The following is a 17,666-nucleotide window of genomic DNA, read 5'->3' as shown; positions in this document are numbered from 1 at the left end:
TGCTGGATAATTTACTATTGGCAACAAGGTTGGTTGAGACCGATATGCATGAAGCTGTGAATAGGCTTACATCAATATTAGTGCAAGCTTCCTCATGCATGGAGAGGAAAATAACGGTATCAAATCATGCTCGCAAACAAAAATGGTATGACAAAGAATGCCGAGAAAGTAAAGCAATTACAAAACGTTCACTCAGACAATATAGAAATAGTGGTTTAAATGAAAAGATGGATGACTACCTCTTAAAGCGACATGAATATAAACACTTGTTAAAATCAAAATCCGCCATGTATAAAAGTCATATGAAAAATAAGATTATTGATAGTATCGATGACCCAAAAACATTTTGGGCTACCATTAAGTCAATATCATCAAGGAAAATTATTAATGGAAACATCTCAAAGGAAGAATGGATAAAGTACTTTGCTACAGTATTTGATGCCATAAACATTATGGATCTAAAGAAAGTAATTATCCATGATGGATGTGATCATGATGATGAATTCAATTTGCAGTTAAACGGTGATATTCTAATTGATGAAGTCTTTGATGCTATCAACCATTTAAAACATAATAAAGCTGGTGGCCCTGATACTTTAATTCCTGAGGTATTTATCTACTCTGCAAGTACTGTAGCACCATTTTTGGTACGTTTATTTAATCAAGCCTTTAGCACTGGGCAATACCCAGAGTCTTGGTCAGAAGCAATTATTCAACCAGTTTACAAGAAAGGTAAAACAGATGACCCAAATAACTATCGTGGGATTTCCCTTTTAAATGTATGTAGTAAGCTGTACAGTTATATACTTAATAAGCGTCTAGTCACTTGGATCGAGGAGAATGAAAGTATAGGAGAAGAGCAAGCGGGTTTTAGGAAGGATCACTCTACAATAGATCATATTTTTACACTCTTTGCAGTCATTCAGAAATACTTAGCACAAAATAAAAAACTTTATGTTGCCTTCATCGACTTCAAGAAAGCATTCGACTTTGTATCATACAGTAAACACTGGCCTATACTTTTGAAACATGGCTTAAGTGGGAGAATATTCTACGCAATTCAAAGCATGTACCAAACGGTAAAATTCCGAGTCAAAAGTGGGGACGGGTCGGGACTGTCAGATTTTCTTTTTTGTCAAAAAGGACTCAAACAAGGGGAAATAACTAGCCCATTACTCTTCTTATTTATTAACGAACTAGCCACTGACATTGTTAGTAATGGAAAACATGGAGCTCAGCTTTACCCAGATTTTTACGAATTGTTTATATTGCTATTTGCTGACGACGTAGCTTTGATATCATTCACTCCAGTTGGATTACAGCATCAGCTGACTTTGCTAGCAAAGAATGCAGATTCCCTTAATCTCACAGTAAATCTGGAAAAATCGAATATTGTTATTTTTAGGAAGGGTGGGTACATTGCTAGTCGAGAAAGATGGTTTTACAAAGGTACGGAGATAAAAATTGTTAATGCTTACAATTACCTAGGAATTTTGCTCAGCACTCGGCTTTCATTCTCTTTCTCTCTTAACAAACATATAACTAAAGCAAAAGCTGGAATTCTTGATATATTTAGAACCATGTGGAGTATTGGTGATGTAACTCCATCGCTTGTCTTCAAATTATTTGATACACAAATTAAACCCATGCTTTTATACGGGTCAGAGGTTTGGGGCTTGCTAAACGACTCACGCATTGAAAAGGCACATTTATTTGCTTTAAAAAAACTTCTTAATGTATCCCCCAAAACGCCAAACGACATGGTATATGGTGAAACGGGCAGGAAACCACTATGGATAGATGCAAAAGTAAATGCAATTCGATATTGGCTACGTCTTACCAGAATGGAAAATAGTAGACTTCCTAAGAAATCATACAACATGCTTCTTAATATTCATGACAATGGTAAAGATTGCTGGGTCACGGATGTCCAGAGACATTTAACAATTTATGGTTTTGGGTTTGTTTGGCTTAATCAAGGGGTACAAGAGATTAACTGGTTTTTACGAGAATATAAAGAACGTATATCTGACTGCTGGTTTCAAGGGTGGAATGAAAGAATCAAGGAACGTGAAAGATATTCTGTGTACAGATTGTTCAAAACTGAATTATCTTTAGAACCTTACTTCGAAAGTATCAAAAATATTAAACTTCGAGACACATTCATTCGATTCAGGCTTGGCATATCTGACATAAAAACACATAAATTACGCTTTTCTTCTGACTATGGGGTAGATTTATCGTGTCCTTTGTGTAAATGCCGATTGGAAGATGAAACGCATTTTCTGTCGATGTGCACAGCAACCGATGATTTAAGACAGAAATATTTTACAAAAGAAAACGTGAAGAAACTTAAAATACATCCCATGGCGTTTTTGTGTGATGTGCAACATTCAAACAGCTTAGCAAAATTTATTTACCATAGCTTAAGACTGCGAAGTGACTCAGCGTAAATGATCTCACATACAAAGCTTCATTTCGAAAACCAATTCTTAGCATGCAAAATGCCATTCGATTTATGTTGCCACTGTTTAATTGATTCGTTGGTGGAAATGTATGTTAATCGATTGTGAAGATAGTTAAATTGACAAATGTTATTTGAATATTCTCTCTCTCTCTCTCTCTCTCTCTCTCTCTCTCTCTCTCTCTCTCTCTCTCCCCCTCCCTCTCTGTGACTACGTAATCGGGTCGATGGCCTCGGGTTACTTAGATATCAACCTCAGCAGTAGTCTACGATGATTGTGCGTATACATACCGTTAGATATTGTTTTGTCTTCCCTATGAAAAGCAATAGAATGTTGTGAAAAGTGTAGGAGGGAGGGAACGTTCGAAGGGGTGGGAGAGGGGGGGAGCGTGTTTTCCACGGTGATATGAGCATGTTGCTTAAGTCATTAAACCATTTGAATCTTGAATCTTGATCTCTCTCTCTCTCTCTCTTTTTTTTTTTTTTTTTTTTGTCACAACATATTTATTTGTGATGGAGGAACGGGTTGAATAAATGACAGGAATATTAACTTCCTGACCTATGCTAACTACTCTGTTTTAATTGTTACCTCCACGGTTCTCTCGGAGGTTTTTTTTCTTTTAATAACCATTTTGATCACTGATTTTCATTACACATTTATATGTTACTTGCAAGGGATGAGGTATATCGAAACTATCTATTGCACATACATTTCGCTATTTCAAAGGCAAAAAGAAAATACGTGTACATGCATGGACAGACAGACAGAACAGACAAACATATAGAACAGATAGATAATACACGTATGTGTTGTGTATGCATACATACATTGCTTGACTATAACCTGTCATAACACATTCTATCACATCATTGTATGACCATACTTCACGTCAAGTGAAACTGCCTTATCATCATAGAGCAATGGATATCCATAGCATATACATGCACGTCAAGAAGTATACTCAATTACAAGTATACTTAATACAGAACATTCATATCATGCGCAATACCATCGGTATTAACATTATATTCATAATACTTTTTTCATCATATTCTGCACACGAAACATATAACACGAAGAAGCTAAATGCTGAAGGAGAAGGAGTGAAAAAAAAATTCAACTTTTTTTTCTTTCTTTTTTAAAAAATAAATATCAACCAAAGTTTTGTATCGTAACCAATTAATTACAAACTTAGTATATGTCATATTTGTATTTGTATTTCTTTTTATCACATCAGATTTCTCTGTGTGAAATTCGGGCTACACTACAGCGCCACCCATTTTTTTTGTTTTATTTTTCCTGCGTGTAGTTTTATTTGTTTTTCCTATCGAAGTGGATTTTTCTACAAAATTTTGCCAGGAACAACCCTTTTGTTGCCGTGGGTTCTTTTACGTGCGCTAAATGCATGCTGCACACTCAAGAGTGATGTGTTTCTGTGTTTCAAATGCATGTTTAAAATACCGATTGCTGTCAGGTTTTTGTTTTTCCTTGTATGTTTGTTTGTTTTCTTTAGGTTCTTTAGATTCTCGATAAGGGTTTGGAGCGAACCTTGATCTCATTCAACATGAAGAATAAGTGTAACAAGAGTTTAGAATCACCAATAAGCCACAGTCACTTAAAACGTGAGGTGAACGGCGTGGAGATCGTAGAGACGACTCGATATTTTACAGTTCGTGACGAGTGACTCTGACTCTGACAGACAGTGAACAAACAAGCCACGAGGGAGGCTGACGCTAACGTGCTAATCATCACAAGTCTCTGGGAGCCACCATGCCCATGATGCTTCATGAAGCTTGAACTGCCACAGAGCGTATTCGCTGTGTCAGGCCTGCGAAGCTCATTACGCTGTAATCACGTTCGGATGAGACGATAAACCGAGGTCCCGTGTGCAGAATGCACTTAGCGCACGTAAAAGAACCCATGGCAACAAAAGGGTTGTTCCATGACAAACTTATGTAGAAAATTCCACTTCGATAGGAAAAACAATTAAAACTGCACGCAGGAATAAATACCCCCCAAAAAATGGGTGGCGCTCTCCGTGAAGCGACACGCTCTCCCTGGGGAGAGCAGCTCGAATTTCACACAGAGAAATCTGTTGTGATAAAAAAGAAAAAAATACAGAAAATACAAAATACCTTGCTGCACACACCAGACTCAAGAGTTCTGGGTTCAATCACATCAGTGATGCTACAGTCCTGTTGAATTTGTTGTTGATATGGATACTTCATATCAACCATATCAACATTATATCAGCAATGTTACAGTCCAGTCCTGATTTATTCCTCTCTTTAACCCTTTCACCGCCAAGCTCGCATTTATGCACAGGCGTGGTAGAGGACCCATGTCACTGAAAGGTGACCATTCATTGGTCTGTTGTCCATGAACCTACTGCTCTTAATGTTCGGTGGCAGGATAGGCCATATTTCCTATACATCTCAGGGGGAATCCCCAGCTATTCTTAGACAGTGTCTTTTCTCTGTTTATACCACAAGGGAATTCTGTATTCTAAATTGACTGGCGGTGAAAGGGTTAAGATCGGTGTCCCGCCATGGAACAGGTCATGTTGTTTTTATGCGAATGTAGTGCTTATGTTGGTCGTTAGTGGTTTATACTTTTGGGGTTTTGTTACTGTGTCCTTCTAATTGGGAATGTTTTACATGTATTTGCTTATTTTTCTTTCTTTTTTTTTCTGTGTGTGTGTGTGTGTGTGTGTGTGTGCGCGCGCGTGTTAGTTTGCGCCTAGAATTGACTTAATCAAGATTGTGCGCCTTTAATATCATTATTATTAGTAGTAGTATTTTTATGTATTTATCTATTATTTATTTATATATTTATTTATTTTAATATTTTTTTGCATTTTTGTTATTTTTACTTCTTTTTTTTTTCTTTTCTTTTTTTTTTTTAAGGCCTGACTAAGCGCGTTGGGTTACGCTGCTGGTCAGGCAACTGCTTGGCAGATGTGGTGTAGCGTGTATGGATTTGACCGAACGCAGTGACGCCTCCTTGAGCTACTGATACTGATACTGATACTAACTGGGTAATGCAGAAGAAAAGACATAACACGAAATTGAAAAAAAAAAAAAAAAAAAGAAAGAAAAGAATAGAGGTGTTTGTGGAATGAATAACGGGAATAACATAACTTCTTGTTCCTTTTGCTTCCATGCTGATTCTGATAAAGGTTTAAATCGACACTTTATTTCATTTAATGTGAAAGCAGTGCCCAGGGATTTTGTACCTTTCTTCCCAAATGTATGTTTCCCAAATGGTTGGTTTGAAGGGTAAATTACTCGTACTTGTGTAGGAAATGATTGCATTTTATATGTGCGTTATTGTGTGTGTGTGTGTGTGTGTGTGTGTGTGTGTGTGTGTGTGTGTGTGTGTGTGTGTGTGAATCAGAATCAGAATCATATCTATTTATCATGAAAACCGTATGAATGGTTTATAGACACAAAAAATAAAGGGGATAAAAAGTTAAAGAAGAAACACACACACACACACACACACACACACACACACACACACACACACACACACACACACACACACACAAAACAAACAAACAAACAAATAAACACACAAACAAAGCAACTAAACTAAATGTAAGGTGTTTTAATCAAAACTTTCTCTACCATTTACAGTATTTGTTTAGTGACTGAAGATTCTTGTGTGTAAACGCGTGTGTGGATGTGAGTGTGTGTCTGTGTGTACGTGCGTGTGTGTAAGCAAGCATGCATAAGCAAGCATGCAAGCGCACATGTGTGTGTGTGTGTGTGTGTGTGTGTGTGTGTGTGTGTGTTGGTGTGTGTGTGTGTGTGTGTGTGTGTGTGTGTGTGTGTGTGTGTGTGTGTGTGCGTGATAACAAGCTATTATACGAACCATGTTGGGTGTGGGGTGGATCAGTTTCTCTCTGTCTCTCTCTGTCTCTCTCTGTGTGTCTCTATCTGTGTGTGTGTGTGTGTGTGTGTGTGTGTGTGTGTGTGTGTGTGTGTGTGTGTGTGTGTGAGTGTGCGTGTGTGTGTTTGTTGTATATCCATGGGAAGATACACAATGAAGAAACATGTTGCAAAACAGGAAGCACTGGTAATAAACAACCATTGTGTGTTTGTGGCATTCTATTCCATGCCACAAGCACAAGGTAGCTCCATGCGTGAGTGTGTGTGTGTGTGTGTGTGTGTGTGTGTGTGTGTGTGTGTGTGTGTGTGTGTGTGTGTGCTTGTTTGCGTATGCTTGTGTGTTTGTGTGTGTGCTTGTGTGCGTGTGCTTGTGTGCGTGTGCTATATCATCAGCATGGGGAGAAACACTATAAAGAAACATGTTACGATATGAAAAAATGATATACTGGTAAATAAACAACCTGCCCTCAATGCCCGAACACACGAACGGGCAAAACGATGGACAGATGGTGTGCGTCATAGAAACATGTGAAACGAATAGTGGGTCCGATCTGCCAAACCATAATATTCAAGACTGGTCAGGTATGTGGGATCTAACGTGAGTACAAAATTGAGATTAAAAAAAAAAACAACTTACTTTACAAATAGAAGAAATTCGCTGATCGTTAACCCAACAGTTTCGTTCAACAGCTGAAGAATGTTTGTTTGTTTGCTTCGTGGTTTGTATTTAAGCGCATTATGAAAAGCAATATTCGCACAAACAATGAAAATGACGATCGCATCAAGCACGTGAGTTGCTTCGTTATACAGTTCGAACGAATTCATTCAAACATTTATCAAAATATTTACCTTTCTGTACCCATGCTCCTTTAACTTTTTTTAAATCCATACTCTGTGCCTTGTCCTGATCATGTGTAGGTGACCATTTGACAAAAAGGTGTTTCAGGACGATATACAGACACATGTTTCCGGTGTCCAGCCCTGGGCGGCTTCTTGGATTTCTCAGTTTCAGGCTCACATTCGCAGTGTAACTGCACTCCAACGAAAAAAGGCCAAGCAATTTACTTGGTTGATCAATCGAATCATAACTTCCATTTGATTATGCTCTCAATCTGCCGAGCAAATAATTTACATGGTTAATCAATCGAATCATAACTTCGATCAGTTATTTGGATGAGCACTCTGACACATAACCATCTCCCCGCATGCCCTTACACCAAACACCCATGCCACGACGACACCCCAGTTTTTATCACACTGCCTAGTTCTGTTCAGCTCGTGATTCATTGATCTCATTGGCTGACCGGCTTCGTGACGTCAGAGCGCTACCCAGAGACACGAAGTAAACATAGAACAAAGGTGAGAAGAGTAACCAGGCAATTTCTAATTGACTGACATGACATGACATACAAGTATAGAAAAATGCAGGGTGTTGTATTCATACACCATGTATATTCTGTCTATAGACGGCGGGGTCATGACTTCTCCTTCCTGACCTTCCGTATCTATTGACTTGTGTCTTCCGCCATTTGGACTCTTCTGTCCAAAAGGAATAACAGATCGATGCAAGACACATTCAGACTGACTGTCTCCGCGAAATCCGCGGAAAAAGCTGAGCGGATCCAGTACTTATAGACTTATAACTGCCCAAATCAGTTGAATACACCATGTCTTCAAAACTCAGTTAAACCCTGGGTGTTTCTGTAAAGTGTGTGGCAAAGCTAATCATTGGACCCAATACTAATAAGTGCACAGTTCAATTGAATACACATTGCTGAGTTCAAAGCTGAAGCCACATTTGTTTATAATGTCTTTCTCTTTTTTCTCTCTCTCTTTTAATCGCATATCCCAACGATGTCATATTGGAAGATACTTCAAACACAGCGAGCACCTCAGAAAGCGTTCTGTTCAGATGTTCCCATGACTGACCGTAACTTTTTTTCCCCATTTTTATGACTTTTCTTTTCTTTTCTTTTTTGGTAGTTTGTTTTGTTTGTTTGTTTATTTGCGGGTTTTTTGGGTTTTTTTTTTTTCGTGGTTTTTGTTGTTGTTTGGGTTTTTTTTGTTTGTTTGCTTGCTTTTTTTTTTTTTTTTTTTTTTTAGGGAGGGGGGTGTGTTGGTTTGTTTGTTGTTGTTGTTGTTTGTTTTTGTGGGGTGGCTTTTTTTTTTTTTTTAATCATTTCTGCCTGAGTGGATTTTTTTTTTGAAACTTGAAGCAGCAATAGTATATGTCACGTGACCTTCTATTTTCGGAGCGAGGTTACAGTAGTTACAGTGTTTGTTTGGTGATTATAATTTATTAAGTAGGAAGACTTGTTTTCCAAGCTCATATCGGCTTGGTTCGAGTCCGTGACACCTTTTCTATTGCTCTCGTTGACAGCGTAGTCGTTCCTTCAACAGCCCCGTCATGACGTTCAGCAATACTTGGACACTGCGGACCAGCAGAGACAACAGGTTAAACAGGTACAGCCTTCTACTTTCCCCAGCAGTGGTAACAGGTAACTCGGTCCACGCTGTCATCAGACACTCCGCAATAATAACGGGGAAAAAGTTAGCGCAAGGCAGGTATGTCACCAACCCATTAAGCAGGAATAACAGGCAGAGTAGAACATTACTTTGGTCTCATTTTACTAAAGAATACAGGAAGGATTAGGGAAAGGTGGCAGAATGGTTAAGGCGCTTATCTCCCTGTACAAGTCCGTGGGGGTCTGAGTTCGAATCCCGCTCTCGCCCTTTCTTCCGCGTTTGACTGGAAAATCAAACTGAGTGTGCATCATTCGGATGAGCCGATAAACCGAGGTTCCGTGTACAGCACGCACTTACACACACACACACACACACACACACACACACACACACACACACACACACACACACACACACACACACACACACATATATATATATATTTCCTCCACGGAAAACAAACGTCAGAATGTAGACCTCCACGAAAAACATACGTCAGAGTGTACACCTCCAACGTCAGAATGTAGACCTCCACAGAAAGCAAACGTCAGAGAGTAGACCTCCAACGTCAGAATGTAGACCTCCACGGAAAGCAAACGTCAGAATGTAATTCTCCAACGTAAAAACGTAGACCTCCAACGTCAGAATGTAGACCTCCATGGAAAGCAAACGTCAGAATGTAGACCTCCAACGTCAGAATGTAGACCTCCACGGAAAACAAACGTCAGAGTGTAGACCTCCTACGTCAGAATGTAGACCTCCAACGGAAAACAAACGTCAGAATGTAGATCTCCAACATCAGAATGTAGACCTCCAACGGAAAATAAACGTCAGAATGTTGACCTCCAAAATCAGAATGTAGACCTCCACGGAAAACAAACGTCAGAATGTAGACTTACATGGAAAACAAACGTCAGAATGTAGACCTCCAACGAAAGAATGTAGACCTCCAACGTCAGAATGTAGACCTCTAACGGAAAACAAACGTCGGAATGTAGACCTCCACCGTCAGATTGTAGACCTCCACGAAAACCAAACGTCAGAATGTAGACCACCATGGAAAGCAAACGTCAGAATGTAGACCTCCAACGTCATAATGTAGACCTCCAACGTCAGAATGCAGACCTTCAACGGAAAACAAAGGTCAGAGTGTAGACCTCCACGGAAAACAAACGTCAAAGTGTAGACCTTCAATGTCAGAATGTAGACCACCATGGAAAGCAAACGTCAGAATGTAGACCTCCAACGTCAGAATGTAGACCTCCAACGTCAGAATGCAGACCTCCAACGGAAAACAAACGTGAGAATGTAGACCACCATGGAAAGCAAACGTCAGAATGTAGACCTCCAACGTCAAAATGTAGACCTCCAACGTCAGAATGCAGACCTTCAACGGAAAACAAACGTCAGAATGTAGACCTCCAACGTCAGAATGTAGACCTCCAACGTCAGAATGCAGACCTTCAACGGAAAACAAACGTCAGAATGTAGACCTCCAACGTCAGAATGTAGACCTCCACGGAAAACAAACGTCAGAGTGTAAACCTCCAACATCAGAATGTAGACCTCCAACGGAAAACAAACGTCAGAATGTAGACCTCCAACGTCAAAATGTAGACCTCCAACGTCAGAATGTAGACCTCCAACGGAAAACAAACATCAGAGTGTAGACCTCCAATGTCAGAATGTAGACCTCCAACGGAAAACAAATGCTAGAATATAGACCTCCAACGGAAAACAAGCGTCAGAATGTAGACCTCATCTGGAAAACAAACGTCAGAATGTAGACCTCCAACGGAAAACAAGCGTCAGATTGTAGACCTCCAACGTCAGAATGTAGACCTCCACAGAAAACAAACGTCAGAATGTAGACCTCCAACGTCAGAATGCAAACCTCCAACGGAAAACAAACGTCAGAATGTAGACCTCCAACGTCAGAATGCAAACCTCCAACGGAAAACAAGCGTCAGAATATAGACCTCCACGGAAAACAAACGTCAGAGTGTAGACCTCCAACGTCAGCATGCAGACCTCCACGGAAAACAAACGTCAGAGTGTAGACCTTCAACGTCAGAATATAGACCTCCACGGAAAACAAACGCCAGAATGTAGACCTCCAACGGAAAACAAACATCAGAATATAGACCTCCACGGAAAACAAACGTCAGAGTGTAGACCTCCAACGTCAGCATGCAGACCTCCACGGAAAACAAACGTCAGAGTGTAGACCTTCAACGTCAGAATGTAGACCTCCATGGAAAACAAACGTCAGTGTAGACCTCCAATCTCAGAATGTAGACCTCCAACGTCAGAATGTAGACATCCAACGTCAGCATGTAGACCTCCAGCGGAAAACAAACGTCAGAGTGTAGACCTCCAACGGAAAACAAGCGTCAGGTTGTAGACCTCCAACATCAGAATGTAGACCTCCAACGGAAAACAAACGTCAGAATGTAGACCTCCAACATCAGATTGTAGACCTCCACGCGAGTTATAACGCATTTATCCGCAGTGTGGCAGTGGATCGTCAGCTGATTGATTCCTGCTAATTACTCGGGTTTCCGCAGGAATTCATCTTCGGTGCCGAAGAACATGTCTGCCGAGCAGTGTGTGTGTGTGTGTGTGTGTGTGTGTGTGTGTGTGTGTGTGTGTGTGTGTGTGTGAAAGCATCCGTTCCTGTATGCGTATAAATGAAAGACAGAGCAAGAAAACGAATTAGATGGAAAGAGACGGTGGGGATGTAAAACTATACAATTTATCATATCTTTATCATTTATTCAAAGTGTGGTATTGTGTGTATGGCCTTGATATTTCAGTATGTGAAATGGATCATCTTCTTTCCAAAGGTTGCAAGATGTAGCCTACAGATGCAATACATCTGATGTATTTTTTATTCTCCTTATGTGATACCAACAGCACTTTGTAATCATAAGGTCACGATGCATTTTGCAGAAGTTTTTTTTAAAAGATTTTTTTAAACTACATAGACACACGCAGGCGAACACTCGGATAAAAAGAAATGCTGATTTGGCAACTGATTTTTCGCGTTGATCGTAGATGGAATCAGCATGCCGTGTTTGTTTGCTGTTGTGAGTTTTGTTGGGTTGGTTGATTGCTTGGTTGTTGGGTTTTTTTCTGTTTTGTGGGGGGGGTTTCGGGAGTATTGGGGACGAGTGATTTTTTTTCTTTTTTTATTATTATTTTTTTTAAATATCCAAGACAGATATGTCGTACTGTCAAAGAGAAGAATGAGAGAATCATTCACTGCACCAAGAACACCGTTATGTATTATACTTTTCTTTGACCTTAAACTACTATGCAGCGACTCAGTGTAGGAGCCCATCAACAGATATTATGACTGGGTTGCATTGGAATGGCACCATTCAGATTATTGTTTTCTTCTCTCTTTTTTTAAAGTACGAAGTATATAAACAAATGTGCACTCCGAAGAGGAAAATGATCTGGCAACCCATGAATCTAAAAGGACTGACTTTCACTCCCTTTGGTCAACACTTAAACAAGCTAAAGACGTATGTCATGTCTGCTGAATTCATGTAATTAGAAACGGATAAAAAAAAAAACCCAGTCATATCATACAATAACGTATTTACCTTGTCTGCATGAAACTGAATATTTCCAACGAGAAAAGAGTTGTTTTGGGTTTTTTTTTAATAGTTCAAATGCATGACAGAAATAATGGTGTGGTTTCAATATCTTAAATATACCACACACAAAAAAAGCAGACTTCATATGTACAATATTTGATTCCATATAATTATTACGAAACAACACACGAAGGGAGTACCTTCCACGCTCACAGTTAACAATTACACTTACCTTATACAAGCAGGTGCCAGTGTTCCCGCTTGTGATTTTGTCTGATTGTCCGCCACAAGTCAGATCTTGGTTCTTAACGATCACGAATTATCAAAAGAGATTCCGAATTACGAGACGGCTTTTCCCTCCACATAAATTATGGTTATGACCTCAGAGCAGACCAGTCACCGCGTAAGAGGTCTCAACTTCAGCACACTATTTCTTTCCCAGTAAACATGGTTCTTTACGTTTCAAAGGTTTCAAACTTCACGTGCAATGATTTGGTTTAGCTTTCTTGGGGTTTCTTTCCACACCCAGCAGAGCAAACTAAAAAAAGAAAAAGTCCACAGAAACTAAATAATAATGGTGGTTTTCAGCAAAACTCTACAATGAACATACAAACATCAGAAGAGAAGACAAAAAAAACAAGAAACTTGTTCAGAACAAACAGATCTACTTTCAACGTTTAGTTTCCTAAAGATTTCAGATGCCCCACCCCCAAAAGCATTACTTTATTATTGCACACTGGAAGAAGAAAAAAATCACTGGAGGAGAGGTCCGCTGTCAGAGTTAATACGGTAATCTGTACAAATCTCCTGGGCCCAGCACTCAGCACAACCAGCAGCAGCAGACAGACGCAAAGCGAACGGGGAGCACGAGCCAGCAAGAAGCAAGCGGCCCAGCCAGCCCAGGGGTGCCGCTATGTGGAGGAGGAGAGGAGGAGGAGAGGAGGAGGAGGAGGAGGAGGACAGGAGAAGAAGGAAAAGTGCCGTGCCGTGCCGTGGCGTGGAAGGAGGGGGGAGGAGGGGGAGGAAAAGGCGAGAACCGTAGTAGTTGTAGTAGAGACGGCCTGTGCTGTGTGATCAATGGGAAGGGGGGAAATGTCCCTCCCACTCCACCCGCCCACCCTACCCCCCCACCCCACCCACCCCTCACCCCCACCTCTTCTATACCGCTACCCCTTGCAGCACTACCCGTGATCGATGGCGGAGAAAGTTGCCATGTCTGGCCTTTCTTTCCACCCTCCCCCACCACCACCACCACCACCACCACACGCCCACCACCCCCAACCAGCCCATCCCTCCCCTTACACACACACACACACACACACACACACACACACACACACACACACACACACACACACACACACTTTCCTCATTTTCCTCTCCCTTTCCCCCCAAAACCACCCCTACCTCCTCCATATTATAATTATAATTATGAGCCTTGCTGTTTACCTCAGCCTCATTACCACCAGCCGCCACTCCTGGAAGAATGATGATATGACGTGGGCAGTTAGGGGTGTGACGTGGGCAGTTAGGGGTGTGACGTGGGCAGTTAGGGGTGTGAGCCGAGACGTGGGCAGTTAGGGGTGTGACGTGGGCAGTTAGGGGTGTGAGCTGAGACGTGGGCAGTTAGGGGTGTGACGTGTGCAGTTAGGGGTGGGAGCCGAGACGTGTACAGTTAGGGGTGTGACGTGGGCAGTTAGGTGTGTGAGCCGAGACGTGGGCAGTTAGATGTGTGACGTGGGCAGTTAGGTGTGAGAATGGAGACGTATGCAGTTAGGGGTGTGACGTGGGCAGTTGGGGGTGTGACATGGGCATTTAGGGGTGTGACGTGGGCATTCAGGGGAGTGACGTGGGCATTCAGGGGAGTGACGTGGGCATTTAGGGGTGTGACGTGGGCAGTTGGGGGTGTAACCCGAGACGTGGGCAGTTCGGGGTGTGACATGGGTATTTAGGGGTGTGACGTGGGCATTTAGGGGTGTGACGTGGACATTAGGGGTGTGACGTGGGCACTTAGGGGTGTGACGTAGGTAGTGGGAGGATGCAGTCGGATTCGCTTATTCCAGTTTCGCCCATCTCTTTGATCGTGCCGCCACCCTCCATGACCTCTTTTGCCCCGTTTCGCCTACCTACCAGTCCCGTTTTGCCTACTTGTCCTCTCTGTGTCTCTGTCTGTCTGTCTGTCTCTGTCTGTCTGTCTGTCTGTCTCTCTCTCTCTCTCTCTCTCTTTCTCTGTTTCTTTGTCTCTGTCGCTGTCTCTGTCTGTCTGTCTGTCTCTGTCTGTCTGTCTGTCTGTCTCTCTCTCTCTCTCTCTCTCTCTCTCTCTCTCTCTCTCTTTCGCACACAAAATATATACATTTTGTTATTTGTTGTCCATCTCTTGAGAACATTCGAGAAGAATTCGTTCCACCTAAATATTATAGACAAACTACATTGTTTAAATTGAACTTACTACTGTCATCATTCGAGAATAATTCGTTCCACCTAAATATTATAGACAAACTACATTGTTTAAATTGAACTTACTACTGTCATCATCCTCTCCTAAGATAGTTCGGAAATTTTCTCTATTTTTTTATATAAAGCTTTCAAATTCAGGGAAATGGTAACTTTTTGACAGCATTTTATTGTTCTACAAACTGAACGGTAGCACCGCTTTACTTATATGTTTTTTTGTTTGTTTGTTTGTTTTTTTGTTGTTGTTTTTTAGTTGAATGTTTGGACGTTAACATGCATTATAATGTGATGTTTGTCTACAATATAAAAGAATGATGTTCACATACCCCTTAATAAGGGGCCAAGGCCTATACATGAATAAACGATCTGGAATCTGGAATCTCACACGCACACACACACACACACACACACACACACACACACACACACACACACACACACACACTAATGTCTGTGCACAGATGCAGGAGCGAATCAGTTCAGTTCAGTTTAGGATAAAGCGGTAATGTATTCAGTTCAGTTTAAGATAAAGCGGTAATGTCCCATTTTTGACGTCCTAAATTATTGCAACTATTGGGTACATTTTCACTTGTGACTGCTGCTGTCTCCAGTTGCTTTGAAGACTCTACGAGTCAAAGTTCACAACTTCTCCTCTCCCAAGTGGGTTCAAAGTTTTTTCCTCTTGTGTTTTGTATCCTGTTTTGAAAGAAACCAGGTAGTCAAACTTTTTTTTTAACACCCTATACATTTTCATGGTTTGTGGGAACTCCCCCCCAAAAAAACTGTGGCCAGAAAATCGGTGCCTCGGTTTGTAATGATACAACAGCAGCAGAAGCGGCATTGTCATTATCACCATCATCTCCACGTCATAAATAAACACACGCGGTAAATCAAGGAAGGAGCTGTTGGGTTTTTGTTTGTTTGTTTGTTGTTGTTGTTGTTGTTGTTTTAAAGAATTCTTCTTCTTCTTCGTTCGCAACCACCACGTTCATTTGTATGTACACAAGTGGGCTTTTACGTTTATAACCGTTTTTACCCTGCCATGTAAGCAGCCATACTCCGTTTTCGGATGTGTTTTTTTGTTGTTGTTGTTGTTTTTTTGTTTGTTTGTTTGTTTTTTGGTGTGGGTTTTTTTGTGTGTTTTTTGTTTTTGCTTTGTTTTTTGTTTGTTTGTTTGTTTCTTTGTTTTGTTTTGTTTTGTTTTTAAGAGTGAAGAGGGTAGGAAGAGAAGAAAAAGACGAAGACGACGACTTTCCTTTAGTTTATTTCTTCGTGCTTTTTGTGGGGTGTTTTTTTCGGTTCTCATTTTCAGTTTCACAGAGGGGTCGAACCGTAAAAGAAAAACAGCCAAACTAGACATGATAATACTCAGTACCAGTTGCCTGCTGGCTGGGATTTATATAAGTCATGGAGACCCAAGACGCCGTTTTTCGATGATTCCTTTATCATTGTTACCCTGGAGTTCAATCGTTCGTTCGTGTCGTTGGCTGTCATTCAGCTATCCCGACCACGACCTCAGTCTGGTGAAAAACCACATAAAACATCTGAGAAATCCTATTTATGCCGACCTATCTGCGGACAATGCCCTCAAATCTTACGACAAGGGATAAAAAAAAAATTCTGAAATGGAGATATGCGTTGACTTAAAGAATCCAATAAAACCATGCTCCAAAACAACAAACAATGAAACAAGAAATAGTGATTGAAACTCCAGACAAAGAAAAAAGAATCAAACTTAGGATCAGGGCGCGTTTTGACGCATTTTCGCCCCACTGAAAGACAGATAAGCGTGCAGAAACGAAGATTTGTGTAAAGGTATTTCCGTCCTTGTTTTCAAACCTTTGGCTCATATCTTCCCTGAGTCTCAGCCATGGGTATTTCCATTCATAAAACTCAGTTCGCAAGAGAGAGGGGAAAAAAAGAACCAAGAATTATTTCTGGCTTTGAGACAATGTGTTGGCATTTTATTTTTAACGGTTCAACCTCAACACATAAGGAAAATTCCGTATTTTCTTCGCCCTATACCTCCTTTCTACCTCACTCACGCACATACATATGAATATATATATATATATATATGTGTGTGTGTGTGTGTGTGTGTGTGTGTGTGTGTGTGTGTGTGTGTGTGTGTGTGTGTGTGTGTGTGTGTGTGTGTGTGTGTGTGTAAATTACGGGACAGAGCGATAATTGTATTCAACGTATATGCTGAAATCGAAGGCTTGTGTGACTATTCCAGTAACAGTAAATAACATTGCAACACTGCAGATTCGCGTGACACAGTAACTTCACCAAACAAAATCCGACTGAGCTGTATTTTTTTATCTATAAATACAACAACAACAACAAGTGATATCACCAGAGAGTCATGTATCTTAACAAACGATCGCTAAGTCACATCCTGACAGACAAACATTGCAATGATGACCAACTGACAATAATATAGGCATAACAACTAAAATACCCAGACAGACAGCACACACACACACACACACACGCATAACAACTGAAATACCCAGGCAGACAGACAGCACACACACACACACACACACACACACACACACACACACACACACACACACACACACACACGCATAACAACTAAAATACCCAGACAGACAGACAGCACACACACACACACACACACACACACACACACACACACACACACACACACACAGAGAGAGCCAGTAGACAGACAGACAGAGACACAGAAAGAGAGATGTTTGAGACAGACAGACAGAGAGTGTGTGTTTGAGACACAGAGAGAGAGAGAGACAGACAGT

The 17,666-nt window shown here is 40.9% G+C and overlaps 1 protein-coding gene across 1 annotated transcript in view; it reads right to left on the bottom strand.

Annotated features, from left to right (window-relative positions):
* LOC143291940 (high-affinity choline transporter 1-like) overlaps positions 1-13,281 on the bottom strand; it is a 132,836-nt gene extending 119,555 nt beyond the window's left edge. The window contains exon 1 of the mRNA XM_076602084.1: positions 12,662-13,281. The gene's annotated coding sequence lies outside the window, so the exon portion shown is untranslated. The remainder of the gene's footprint in view (positions 1-12,661) is intronic.
* Between the last annotated feature and the right edge of the window lie 4,385 nt (positions 13,282-17,666).

The sequence above is a fragment of the Babylonia areolata genome, chromosome 18 (genome assembly GCF_041734735.1).
Source record: "Babylonia areolata isolate BAREFJ2019XMU chromosome 18, ASM4173473v1, whole genome shotgun sequence".
Classification (NCBI taxonomy): domain Eukaryota; kingdom Metazoa; phylum Mollusca; class Gastropoda; order Neogastropoda; family Buccinidae; genus Babylonia; species Babylonia areolata.
The sequence above is the reverse complement of the archived record's forward strand: the minus strand, read 5'-3'. Positions and strand labels throughout refer to the sequence as shown.